Below are 14519 nucleotides of genomic sequence, written 5' to 3'. Positions count from 1 at the left end.
TTTCCAGGACCTTCATCCCTGAAGAGGAGGCCGCATGAGCATGAGCACAACAGCAGCACCAGCTACCACTTGCCAAGGCCGATGAGTGTCAATTTACCCTGCCAAATATGCACACATATTGTTCCACTCAGTCCTCCTTTAATGCCTTGAGAGGTGGCTTCGATCATTACTTCTCCCTCCACATACAAACACATTTCACAGAGAGAAAACTGAGGTGCAGAGGGCAAGGGGCTTGGCAAAGATCAGACAGCTAGGAAAGGCCAAGAACCAGGGTTCAAAACCCAAGGTTCTCTGACTTGCAAGCCTGTGTTCTTCAGCCCAACTCTATACTCACGGCAGAAAGAACTCCAACCCTGACACTTGCCCTTGAGAACACTCAGTATCTAAAATTCTAAGCAAGTTCATTGGCTCCTCATTCAGGGTCTCATAGTACTTATCTAGAAAATAGTTACAATGGTAATACCTCTCCTACCTACATCCCAGGGTTGCTATGGGATACATGCTGCCTACATCCTCCATCATCCATCCATCCATCCAATACTTGCTGAGCATTTGCCTGCTGCTGGGCATATGCTGGGTATGAGGACGGATGATGAAAGTTCACTAATATGATGCATGCGAGATGGTTTGAGATGGTTTCTTTGGGAAAAGAGTTTAAGCTAACCTCTTTATTCACTCACTCATCCAACAAGTACTCCGTGAGCCTTTCTATGCATAGGGCAGTTCACTAGTCACTTGGGCTACAGATGCCAAAAAGAGAATAAGAAAAGACAGGGCTGAACAGATGCAAACAGTATCTTCCATCATTTATTAAGCCGTCACCTTCTATCATTTAGAAGCACACAGCAGCTAGGAGCTGTAAGGCAGTGTTAATATTCTAAGTAACACTTTGCATGAAGGTGAGGAATTGCTGAAGGAAGTAAAAATTTGAGGTGATTTCAATTTCAATTAATTTGCTACAGTATCTCAAAGGACTAATGAGAGTTTTTGAGGAGGTGGTAATGCACCAGGACTAAGATGCCTCTCTGAATCCTGGCTTTCCATTTCAGAACGACAATAACAGGAGAAATACGTTAAAGCCAAAAAATCTCTTCTCTTGCTTCTGTGGTAAACGTGCATGTTGTTTCCTTGGTTCCAAGTTAGCAATTCCATGAAGTCATTTAAAATCCACAGCTCTACTGTAGGCATGATCAAAAAAATAATAAAAAATAAAATAAAATCCATGGCTCTAAGTAGCAAGAAGATTCGCTATGACTGAATTGGAAATCACCTGCTCAGCTGAATGGGCAGCATCTCTTCGTTTGGGCTTTCCCTAACTGGCTCACAGACCTTATGGTTTTGGTCTTGTGTGGGTGTTCTGAGGGCAGGGTCAGGTGAGCATCTGCACAAACAAGCCAAACCAGGACCTTTTCTCTTCTCCTCTCTTCTTTTCTCTGTCTCTCTCTCTGTGTCTCTCTCTCTCTGTCTCTCTCTCTCCCCCTCTCTCCCTCTCTCCCTCTCTCCCTCTCTCTCTCTTTCTTTTTGCTTTTTAGGCCCGCACCTGCAGCATATGGAAGTTCCCGGGCTAGAGGGTCTAATCGGAGCTACAGCTGCTGGCCTATGCCACGGCCACAGCAATGCAGGATCTGAGCCGCATATGTGACCTACATCACAGCTCACAGCAACACCAGATCCTTAACCCACTGAGCAAGGCCAGGGATCAAACCTGCATCCTCATGGATACTAGTCAGATTCGTTTCCGCAATGGGAACTTCCAACATTTTCATTTTAAATTAAATGCTGGAGGAGCAGCAGACTTAGAAGAAACAATGTAGTCCCCCCTCCCCCCCGCCCCCTTGAAGATATAAGATAACCATGAATTTTCCCTGAACAGGAAGCTGTACTTCACAAAGGGTTCCCCCTGAAATGAACACTAACTCACCAGGTGCCCAATGGGGTGGGTAATAGAGAGCCTCATTCCTGAGTCAAGCCCTCAAGTGAACTGGTGAGGACAACCTGATGTCTTATTGAAAAGTACATGTTGCTGTGGTTTAGCTACCCAGTGGAGTTGGTCCTGACGGGGTTTTAAAGGTGGTGCTATGTTTCTCAGGCCCTGCCTCCAAGAATATTATCTTCGGAAGACTGAAAGGTTTCAGGAGCACTGCAATTTGTTCTCCTCATTTACTTATCCCCAGTGATCTCGGAATTCCAGAATTTTTAAACAGGAAGGGACTTTAAGAACATGATTTGGAAATCATCAAATCTATTCCCCTTGCTATTTTATCACTTAAGGAACCAGAGGCCAAGAGAGATATAGCAATTGCCAAGGTCACTCAACAAAGTTAATACTGAATCTAACATCAGAGCCCCCAGTTTTTGGTCTTTATCATTCAAAGTACATCAATGGTCATTAGTCTTCCTATCACTGTCACTGACAGGGAAGAATAATACATCCGTGATTTAAAACATATAATCCCCGTTTTACAGCAGAATAATATCCGCAGGACCCAAATGTTGAGACCTGCATACGTCATAAGCAATGTAACCCAAAGATATCAGGATACAGAGCCTCCAAAAACCACCATGTGCCATCAGAATTTTCTAGAACCAGAGCTTCTATGGTCTTCCTGGTGGGTTGGTATTTTCCAGTTCTGGGCACACTGTCCTTCTCACTGGCCACTCAAGACCTGCCAGAGGACCCTCTCAATTTTGCCCAGCTAGTCAGAGATTGTCAGCACTGGTGTGAAGTCAAGTATTGTTTGGAGACCGGAAAAGGCAATACCTTCTTCATCCAGTATCTTCATCAGTGGAAGACGTGTTTCTCCATCACAGTTATCCTATTAATCTGTTTGGGGTACATTTATTTAATTTTGTGGGTTTTATTTTGACAATACATTTATGCAGAGGTTCACAGCTGGGATGTCTATATGTACACCTAGATGCCATCATTTATAGACCTAATTATGTAATAAACTGACCAGTGCGTCATTTGAAAAGACTGGGCAATTTCACAGGGATGTCGCTATTGTAAGACCGGAGCCCTACAGATGGTTATTTACTGTTAACTGACACGTTATAATTAGCAGAGCTGCAGAATCTGTCATGTTAGAGCCTGAAAAATCTTCAGGGATCATTTAATCAATCTCTCTATTCTCCCCAGCCTGCTTTTCAGATAAGACAGTGGAAACTGAGGGAGGTAGGTGACAGGCAGACAGTCACATTATGAATGAGAACTGGGCTCTAGTTCCAGGAATGCTTCTACCTGGCAATGGGATCTCCAGGTAGAGTCTCTTACTTTTCAGATGCAGACCTCACATTAACAGAAACAGGTGGCATCTTATTAGGAAAGACAGTATGCTGGGAAGATCACTCTCAGGAAAAGTCTGAGCTTGAAGAGGGAGTTCTAGAGGAGGTAAGATATTCCAGACATTACTCATTGAAGATTTTGATTTGAGAGACAGATTTGTCCCCATTTAAAATCAATGGCTATGAGTAGCATAAAGCTTGGTTTCAATATTTAATCCTCAAAGAGCTAAATAATTATGGATAAGACAGTTACCATTTATGAGGCTGTAAGCACTGTACAGAGAGATCTATATTACCTGTCACTCATTGACACATATATTCATTCATTTATTCATTCAACAAGGATTTATTCAATGCCTGTGATCTACCAGGGAGTGTTCTGGGCAGTAGGAATACTGCCAAGGCCAGGTCCCTGACCTCTTAGAATTTATAATCAAGTGGGGAGATAGATAATAAAAAAGTAAATGAGCTAAAATAGACTTCTAGGAGTTCCCTGGTGGCCTAGTGGTTAAGGACCTTGTATTGTCACTGCTGTGGTGTGGATTCCACCCCTGGCCTAGGAACTTCTGCATGCTGTGGGCATAGCCAAAAGAAATAGACTTCCAACTTACACAGATGTTACTATTCCTTCTGGAAACTCACTAAAAAGACAGTAAAGGCATAAATGCACAAGGAAAAGGATGCAGAGAGATGACAGGAGATGACAATGGGTATCAGCAGATCACTGAAGTCAACACAATTTTGGAAGCTGGAAAATGGAAGGACATAGGGGTCACTGACCCAGTAGACCCAAGACAGCTCATGCTGCAAAACTCTCAAATAAGTTCAGGACTCAGAGATCCGGTATCTCTGAAGGCAGGGGTGAAGAGCAGGCTGAAAACAGGAGTTTTGGCAGGAATTATGTCTAAGGTACAGGGAGAACCTCAGATTCTCTCCCCCATCCCACGAAGCCAGGCAACTATTATATCATCTTAGCACCTTTCTTCTAACAGCCCCCAGGACCCAGGCAGCCAGCCCTGAATCTTCCAGGAGGAGGAAAGGATTCCTCTAGAGAAAAGTGGACTAGTTCATGAGAAAAAAATTACAGCTGTGAATCCCTCAAAAACAGCCTAGCCAGGCCCAGCCAGATCTCTCAGTGGTGAAATTCATACACACACAAGTTCTAGTGCTTTCCTCTTAAATGAAAGGACTCTTGCTTTAGATATATATGGGTCCAAAACAAACAGAAAAATTAACTCAAGAAAGAATAGACAATGGTGGAAGAGGAAACAGACCCCAAAACTCCACTCTAACATCCTCAGAGATAGTAGAAAAGGTTTGCACCCATGAAACAAGAACAGAATGCATTATGAAAAGAAACATTGAAAGAATGAGAACAGTTGCCATTTGAAAATACAATAGCAAAGATTAAAAATTATATGGTAAGTTTAGGAGATAAAGTGATCTTCTTTGAAGATAAAGAAATCACCCAGAAAGTAGAACAAAAGACTGAATTAAAATAGAATAAAAAGATTGCGAATCAGAATGGGAAAGTTAAGGAAATTAGGGGATCAAAAAGAAGAGTTATTATCTGATTAAACTGAGAGAGAACTATTTTTAAAATTTTGAGAAAATGGGAGTTCCCATCACGGTGCAGCGGAAACGAATCCGACTAGGAACCATGAGGTTGTGGGTTTGATCCCTGGCCTCGCTCAGTGGGTTAAGGATCTGGTGTTGCCGTGAGCTGTGGGTGTAGGTTGCAGATGCGGCTTGGATCTGGTGTTGCTGTGGCTGTGGTGTAGGCCGGCAGCTGTAGCTCCCATTATACCCTTAGCCTGGGAACCTCCATGTGCCTCAGGTACAGCCCTCAAAAGATAAAAAATTTTTTTTTGAGAAAATATCCTAGAACTGAAGAAGCACAAGCTTTTAGATCAGGAGAGTTAGTGTAAAATCTTTGTGTCCAAAAAAGAAGGACTGTACTTAGATCCAGAGAGGACTTTCACCACAATCATGGGTGGTGATTATTACCCCCTTTTTACATCTGAGGAAATCAAGGCCAAGAGAGGCCAAGACCATCTCTCCAAGGTCACACAGCCTGTAATGAGTGGAACTGAGAATCAGTGGAATCAGTTAGACCCAGGTCGTGTGACTCCAAAGCATGTGTTCTGAACCCCAAGGTGATACGCCTGAGACCTTTCTGGACTTTGATTTTGCCAACAGTGTAATTAGCAGCACTGTCAGATCCATGTCACTAGATTGCATTCTTGAATTAGCCAAAGTACAACAGACAAAGGAATGCTGAGAAATAAGGAGCCCCAACTGTCCCTTCAGTCGTAAAAGTGAAGCTACCTTCATGGCTAGATTTGGGAGGTAATGCAAATTGGAGCAATTCTAGGAGAGTCCAATTCATCCATGAACTATAGGATTTGAGGAAAAGCCAACTTCTTTAGCACCAAAGGAAGACTCAACTCCACCTGTGATGGGCTTAGGGACAGGGTTTCCACTGGGATCCTTATGACTGTCATGGACTCGTCTGAGGTAGAAATTTCACCAGCGTTCCAAATGGGAAGGTGTGGTATTGGGAGTCTATAGATTCTCTAGGTTGAAGATATATCTTGGTATCATGCAGGCTTATTCTAGAAGTTCCAATAGGTCAAGCCAAGGTCCCAAATCTTTGCCAGTCTAGAGGGTTCCAAGTGGCTGAATCTCAGATGACTGATCTAAAAGAGGGAGGGGCAGAGGGAGAAGGTATTTCTCCGCACCCTCTTCCCAAAGTCAGGATTCTTTTTTTTCCACCTTTTTTTCCCCTTTTTTTGGCAGTGCCTGTGGCATGCAGAAGTTCCTGGGCCAACGACTGAATGCCCACCACAGCAGTGGCCCTAGCCATAGCAGTAATGAACCAGATCCACTGGGGAACTCCCCAAAGTCAGGATTCTTAAGTGAACTACCCCAGAAAATATTTTATATCTTTCAGTCCATGCCACCTATGAAGTCTCACAGAGTCAACATCTCAATTATCCAATATGACGAAGTGGAGTTAAAAAAACCTGACCTGCAGGCATAAGCAATCTCCTGGGTTCAGGAATTTCAGCAGCCCTTTTACTTGGAGTCACACCAGTTTGTGAGTCTGGTGCCTGTGTGGATAAAGCATCTTGCTCCTAAGCCAGTGCAGAAACAGCCCAAAGTACCAAATCTCGATTAGGTAGAGGAGCACATCTTTGTTCTCAGGCTAATTGGTGGCTATTTTTCCAGTGTGAAGACCCAAGAAGTAAACACGAAAACCTTCACTAGCTCTGTCCTTTCAGGAAAAGCACTCATTTCTTGTGCTGACCTTTCTAAAAAGTTTGTTCAGCAACTGCAAAAGGATGGAAGGCAGCTCACACACAGACGTGTGGACGTGAGTGGGGAGATGGTCACGAGCGTTGAGCATGGTCCCAGTCGAGCGCTTAAAGAGCTTCTCTCTGAGTAACTGCTTCTCCAGTACCCCATAATTAGCTGCTCTCTGAACAGCATACAGATGGAGTGGCTGGGGAAAAGGAGCAGGAGAAGAATTCTGGAAGCAAATAAAAATTATGCAGCTGCCTCTAGCTAGAGAGAGAGATCACCAACAGAAAATTAGGGAAAGAACGGGGGCCATACCAAGCTTTAAATTCTTTCTCACAAATCTCATAGGTTGAAAAGAAAGCCTTCGAGCAATACATCTTGGCTTGTCATTTCACTTCTCTGAGTGTTGACAAAATTTGTTCCTGAACAGCAGTGAGCTACGTGTCCAGGCTTAACCTGGAGTTTCGGATCTGCAGCTCAGAGTCAGATTCAGGGACTAGCTGGCCTGTCACTTTGTCAGCCTCATAACCAAATCAGAGACACTCTTGAGAATCAGAAGCTCTCAGACTTTGTAGGGGAGCACATGATGCCTTGAGATTTCAGGTGAATTTGGGGCTATGTTGCCAAAAACTAAACAAACATACAGATGTGGTCATTTTAACCCAAAGATACCATTCTTGAACTTGTAGTGAGCTCTGACTTTTAGAATAATATTTACATATAACATTCAGTCAAGATATTAAAATTATCCTGCTAGGCCTACCAGGGTTAATAACAATATCACAGGCACAAAACAACATCTTGGATAATGATGAACATGTGGGAATAATTCCCTTTCTTACAACCTACCTCCCTGAGGCCCAATGACTACTCCATAATTCTTCCAACTTTCCAAACACGCTATAGTCCTGAGCAGCCCCCTACTGCACCCGGTGGAGGCAGACCCAGGCAGTACTCTAGCCAAGCCCTCACAGCCACATCTTTCCTCAGCAAGTTCTCGCTCTAGTTCCTGAAGGTATTTGGGAAGGCTGCATTCCCTGGGTTTAGAACCACAGCTTGAGATGGGAACTAGAGCCACTACCTGCCCTACCTATCTAACACCATATCAATGTGTCTTGTTAAAAACAGCAAATCTAAACCAAAAAAGTCACATAAAGGATTCTAATTTACTATCAGAGAAGAGGACTATTATACACATTGCAAAAATATATACATATATATGACAAAATCCTTTCGATATTTATTTTTAAAAACTTTACAGTTTTTTAATTTTTTTTTTTTCTTTTCATTTTAGGGCTACACCCCTGGCACATGGAAGTTCCCAGGCTAGGGGTCAAATCAGCACTACAGCTGTAGGCCCGCGCCATAGCCACAGCAACAACACCAGATCCTTTTTTTTTTTTTTTTTTTTTTGGTCTTTTTGCTATTTCTTTGGGCCGCTCCCGCGGCATATGGAGGTTCCCGAGCTAGGGGTCTAATCGGAGCTGTAGCCACCGGCCTATGCCAGAGCCACAGTAACGCGGGATCCGAGCCGCATCTGCAACCTACACCACAGCTCACAGCAACGCCGGATCGTTAACCCACTGAGCAAGGGCAGGGACCGAACCTGCAACCTCATGGTTCCTAGTCGGATTCGTTAACCACTGCGCCACGACGGGAACTCCCAGATTCTTAACCCACCGAGTGAGGCCAGGGATCGAACCTGTGTCCTCATGGATACTCATTGGGTTCATCACTACTGAGCCACAACGGGAACTTGCAGGCAACTTTTAAAGACCACCCCCACTATGTAAATGAGACTTGTGTATAGTATATGTTCTCTTCCATGTGCTTCACCTTAACACCCATTAGAGAAGGATGCTGAGTTTCTTAATATTTGCCCTTGTCCCCTTTTCCATAGGAAGTTGAATTTCCAGGCTCTGCAAGATAGTGCTGGGTGATGCTACTTAGAGATGTCTCTTGGGAAACTGGGTCTGAGGAATAAACATCTAATTTTACTTTGACTTAGGTATGGCAAAGTAAATCTGTGCGGGTTTTTTTTTTTTTTTTTTTAAAATCCAAAATGGGCAGTAGCTTTTGAGACAGAGCCCTAAAGCTTAGTGGCACAGGAATCCAGCCAACACTATGCCAAATAGTTATCAGATCTCTTAAAACAAAGAGACCTTGCAACAGTTCACTTTCTTCAGTCCCAACATGATGAAGCCACAGTCACAGAGCAAGAGTGCATTTCAGGTACCAATTCTCTTCGACTAGCCCAGCACACCACTTGGAATTCCGCTGTCCTCCTCCGGCTCGCCCCAATATAACACCACGGTATACTCATCCTCAGCACTCTGTGAGTCAGACTTTCTACTTTAGAAGCACAGAATGAAAGCACCATAAAGGGTCCTAAGAGGTCATCCAGTCTCCCACCTTGATAAAGAAGTAGGAGTTCCTGCGAGTGCAGGATTGCACAATGAGGTGGAGGAGGGGTGACATTGCTCAGCCAACACCCTGCCCTCTTGGGACTGGCCACACTTCCCTAGGCTGCATCTATGGGCAGAGCCTCATTTATCTCCATTAACTCTTATTCTGTTACTTAAGGATCATTTTAATAAATTTGAATAATGTCCTATAGTTGTTGCCCATTAAAAAACATGATTCCTATTAGCAATGGATCCTAAAGAGGCAAACACAAATTTTCACCTTATTCTTTACTCTTTTTTTTTTTTTTCTTCTGGTCCATTTTAAGCTATTTAGTAAGATATATCATTGCAACAATCCTTAAGGAGATAACAGGTATTTGTGGAATGGTGGCTCTTTACAGAGCTAATTCAAAGTATTGTGAACTAAAATACTGCCTGCCAGATCAGTAAACAAAAGATGTTGCAGCCATCAAGCCACCACATTACAGCTGCCCCAACAGTGAGCCCTGAGGGGACTCAGGATGGAAACAAAGATGGCTGCCATCTAGTCAACTGCTGCAGCCACCCACACTGTGCTCCCCGAGGAGGCTCAGGAAGAGAAAACACAGCATGCTGGTCCCAGATAGCTGAGGTGCATGCACATCAAAGGAATGAGTTCAGTGAGCCCAGACTCTTGCATCTTTCCCTACATAGAAAATCACTAAATTCCTGAACTTGGGAGTTCTGATTTTCTTTAACAACAATCTTTTTTCCTCTTTTTAGGGCTGCACCTGCAGCATATGGAAGTTCCCAGGCTAGGGGATGAATCAGAGCTGCAGCTGCCAGCCTATACCACAGCCACAGCAACAGGGGATCCAAGCCACATCTACAACCTACACCATGACTCACAGCAATGCCGGATCCTTAACCCACTGAGCAACGCCAGGGATGGAACCTGCATCCTTGTTGACGCTAGTCAGTTTCATTATCACTGAGCCACGAAGGAACTCTCCAAAATAATCTTTTGATATTCTGACTACCCGCCAATTGTTGTGAAAGTCTCTATATATTCTGCCCCCCACTCCCACCCCTCCTCTTCAGAAGAGTAGCTCAGCGTTATCTGAGATGCTGTGTCCCAGGCTTGAAGTCCTTAGACTGTCCACTGCATAAAACATAACTCTTAACTTCTGGGTTGTACATTTTTTTCAGTTGACAGTTTCTTGATTTAAACTGAGCCTATTGGAATAACTGTGTCATAGAACTGTCCTAGGAAGCTTATTCTATGCTAGTTTACTGCAGAACCACCCCTTACTTGTATCAGTATTAACAACCAGTACAGAAATAATAATAATGAGGGCTATTATTTGTTGAGCATCTCCTATTAGCAAGTGCTTTACACGCATTTCTCGTTTAATCCTCACAACCCTAAGAAGCTCTCTTAATTCATCTTCCCTGAACCAACTTGCTGGAACAGAGTCCTCTCCATTTTCTTTCAAGGACCTACAGATGCTCATGGCTCTTTAAGGACCAAAATTTACTAATGTGCTTCTGTTCCCATCAGCTGACTTAGAAATGTAGCAAGAGTCAGTTGAATTTATTCCCAAACCCGTTTATGCTGGTTGTACTTATTGTAAATCTATCATTTGAATAAGTGTAACAGAAATGACATGAATTATAAAAAAGTTACTCAAAAACTTTGTCACGAGCTTGAGAAATATCCATTGTTTCAGTTAAAAAAAAAATCCACTGTTAGAAAAAAAAAAGTAGGCATTCCTGTTGTGGCACAGCAGAAATGAATCCAACTAGGAACCATGAGGTTGCAGGTTCAATCCCTGGCCTTGTTCAGTGGGTTGAGGATCTGGTGTTGTCGTGAGCTGCGGTGTAAGTCACAGAGGTGGCTCAGAGCCTGTGTTGCTGTGGCTGTGGTGCAGGTCAGCAGGTGTACCTTCAATTTGACTCCTAACATGGGAGCCTCCATATGCCATGGGTGTGGCCCTAAAAAGCAAAAAAAAAAAAAATCCACAAAAAACAAAAACAAAAAACCTACTGTTGAATTCAGTGTTAGCGAGAATACTAGGAACTAAATTATAAAAAGAAAAAAAAACAAACAAACCAAAAAACCCAGAATCTAGGAAGATTCTGTGCTCTGATTGTTTTTGCAAATGTCTTCAAATTCCTGCTCCACTTTAAGGAAATCACAAAGATATGTCAACAGTGTGCTCTATGTAGGAAAAACAAAAAAAAGGCAGCCTCAGTCAGAACCCTATCTTCAAAGAAAGGACAATCACTCTATACAAAAGAGTGTATGTATGCTCTGTGTTGAAATAATATGTTTAAGGTATTATGCCCTATTTATGATTCTATTGCAATTAATACATCAACTGCTCACCCTGATCAAGCTAATCAGGGGTCTCCTACTGAAATGTATTCTCATTTTACAGATGAGGAAAGGAGGTTTAGAAATCAAGTAACTTGTCCATGATCACACACCTAGTTATTGGTGGGGCTGGAACTAAACACCAAGTCATCCGATTTCAAAGCCACGTTCTTTTTTGCTTCTGTTTTGTTTTTGCATGCTAAGTTTTCTTAAGGTTCAAATAAAATACATTTCAAATAGATAAAAGTCATCTATTATTCCAAAGTCCTATAGTCAACTACCAGTTAAACAAGGAACCCATATTATTCTGTTTCTTTTATCACCCGTAGAAAGCCAGAAGAATCCAGACAAATTCTTTTCCCAACATAATTAAGTATGCTCAAAGCCACATTCTTGATTTTGATCGACTGCCTTATCATTTACACCACAAACTTGAATATCTAAGATGCCACGTACAGCCTTATAATTCCCTTTGCATTGCCGTGTCTTACTATGCAAAGGAGAAGGCTAAAGTATAAAATAATCTGTCATCAAATTTTTAGCTCCATATGGGTTTCGTTGGGCTTTTCCAAAAAGATGCATCTCAGCAAGGTTGGCTGTGAAACAAATTTCTAATGCAAACCCTGTGCTAGCTGCCTCACCTCTCTTTAATTGTAGCCACAGAGTTTGTCTATGAGAAAGGTCCAGACCTTTGACAAAGAATAACTATCCCAGGGCATGTTGGGAGTTTTAGTTTTTCTCTAAACCGCAAACATCATTTATAGCATTTTCCAGATTTTGGAAGCCCCCTGCCTACCTTGCTTCCCCATCTTCATGCCCTTCCCTTCCTTGACTTACATCTGAGATTTCCTACTACCATATTTTACCTAATAGAGCATTGAGGACTGGGGTGGAGGGATGGCAGGAATGATAAATTTTACCCTCACCTGTACCATGACCTTCAGAGGTTTAATTTGCTTAGTATTAACAATTCCAGCAATAAGCTACATTCATGCTACATCTTTTCTCAGTGTAACCTGTGTTTGTCCCCAGAAATCTTTAAAGCGAGAATAGAAAAAAAAATAAGTAAATGCAAGATTAGAAGATGTTTTTGTCCCATGATTCATGAAGCAGCCACTGTTAGACTATAAATCTCATGAAATAATAGAAATCCTCAGACTACAGAGCTCAAAAAAATTCTTGAAGAAGCCAGCCTGTTCATCTCTTTCCTCTCCCCTTACCTAGGATAGTCCAATTTAAGCCATTTATTCCAGCCAGAATCCATCTTATTTTGGAAGTACAGCATTGAATTGGAAACACTCCTGCCTTCCTCTGTAGCGCATCTAGTGGTTAATAATCCTGTCATTGGAGTGGATGGTACAGCCTCATGACCCAAGGCATGTGGACCCCAGAGATCTTTGACTTTCCCCAAAAGCTACAGGATCTCTGATGCATAATAAACCAGCAGGCTTCTGCTTACGACAGGGTTTTTTTGGTTTTTTTTTTTTTCTGATTGTTCTTCTCCGGGCCCCAGAAAACAAACACTGGACATGGTGAGGAAAAAGCACAGTCCTATAAAACCTTTGGACTCTTGGAAATGGGAGAAGGACCAGGCAGTGGCAAAATTGGATCCTCTGAGATATGACTGAGCCATCTTCGCAATGTGGTATCAGGAAGCCTTGGGCCATACTTAAAAAAAGGTTCCCCCAGAGGGGAAGGAAGCTAAAGCTAAAAATATATCATGCCAGCTGTTATAAATGCTTCTCAAAGGAAGCAAAGCAACTAGAGTTACCTCTTTGAAGAGCAAATGAGGGGTTAAGGAAACAGTGGGGTTTTTTCAGTTACATGCCCGGGTGGCAATGTTTAGGGGAGGAAGAAATTTTCCACCAAGAAAGAAAGTCTGTTGGTAAAAGTCAAAATTCTATGAAAATTTAAAAGGAACTCCAAACACCACCAGGAGCTCCCAGAGCTTAGGAGGGGGTGACCTGCAGCCTGCAAGACAGAATCCAGGCCTCCAAGCCATGCCCCTCTTTTCAGTTTCCAGGAGGCCTCTTCCCAAGACCTCTTCTCGGTCCTGCCCCAAGCTGTCTGGTCTCTCTCTTCCCCCTTGAATATCTGTGTTCTGATGCTTTTCCACAGGCTGGCTGGAATAAGCTTGACGTAGCCAGTGGCCTTTTAAGAAAAGGTGAAGAGCACAGGGAAAAGGAAGGATGTTTGGAGCCAAACAGGTATCTTTGAAAGAGCCAGCCCTGGCGGCCTTGGCGGGGGGGGTCTCATGGAATTGCAAGGGATTGATTGATTTTCCTTTTTTCTTTTTAGGACCACACCTGCACCATGTGGAAGTTCCCAGGCTAGGGGTTGAATCTGTGGTGCAGCTGCCAGCCTACACCACAGCCATGCCAGATCCGAGCCACATCTATGACCCACACCTCAGCTCATGGCAAAGCAAGATCCTTAACCCACTGAGTGGGACCAGGGATCAAACCAGAATTCTCATGGATACTAGTCGGGTTCATTACTGCTAAGCCACAATGGGAACTCTTCAAGTTTTGTTGTTGTTGGTTTTTGTTTTTTGTTTTTTTTCAGTTGCAGATTCAAAGTTCTCAAAGGAACCACTTTTCCTGAGATCCATGACTCCCCCTTCCTCACCTTGCCTGCTCAAGTAGTTAGTTTCTGGTGTCCACTCCCTGGGCCCAGCAGGCATCCTTTCCATAAAGGGACGGAGCTTCCACCCCCCAGGAAGGCGGAGAAACCAGAACCAAAGCCAAAGAAATATCCAGGCACAGGATGCCCCAGTAGTTGTGACTTTTTACCTTTCAATTTTGAAATAATTACAGATCTACAAGAAGTTGCAAAAATACTACATAGGCAGGTCTCAATGCACCCATCCTCCAGCATCCCTCCTCCCCCGCCCTGTGACATTTATGCAACTATAGTGCATTATCAAAGCCAGGAAACTGATAGTAACACAGTGCAATTAACAAGACTGTAGACCTTAGATCTCAGCAGTTTTTGGACACACTTTTTAGTATGAACTTGTGCATCTTATCCCCTGTATAAATTCATATAACTACCTCCACAATCAAGATCACAGGATGTGATTACAAGTCTGCTGGTATGGAGACCAAGTTGGTAAAATAAGCCACAAAGAAAGGAAGACTAACAATAAATGTCACGGTGAGGCTTATGAC

At 43.0% G+C, this 14519-nt stretch overlaps 1 protein-coding gene across 3 annotated transcripts in view; it reads right to left on the bottom strand.

Moving 5' to 3' along the window:
* SAMD4A (sterile alpha motif domain containing 4A) overlaps positions 1-14519 on the bottom strand; it is a 224930-nt gene that overhangs the window by 70510 nt on the left and 139901 nt on the right. The gene's annotated exons all lie outside the window — the stretch shown is intronic.

This window comes from Sus scrofa, chromosome 1, assembly GCF_054392235.1.
Source record: "Sus scrofa isolate SSC_HxYL_T2T_F1_AM1 chromosome 1, Sscrofa_HxYL_maternal_Yorkshire_Landrace_v2.0, whole genome shotgun sequence".
NCBI classification, from domain to species: Eukaryota; Metazoa; Chordata; class Mammalia; order Artiodactyla; family Suidae; genus Sus; species Sus scrofa.
This window is presented reverse-complemented; position numbering and strand designations above follow the sequence as displayed.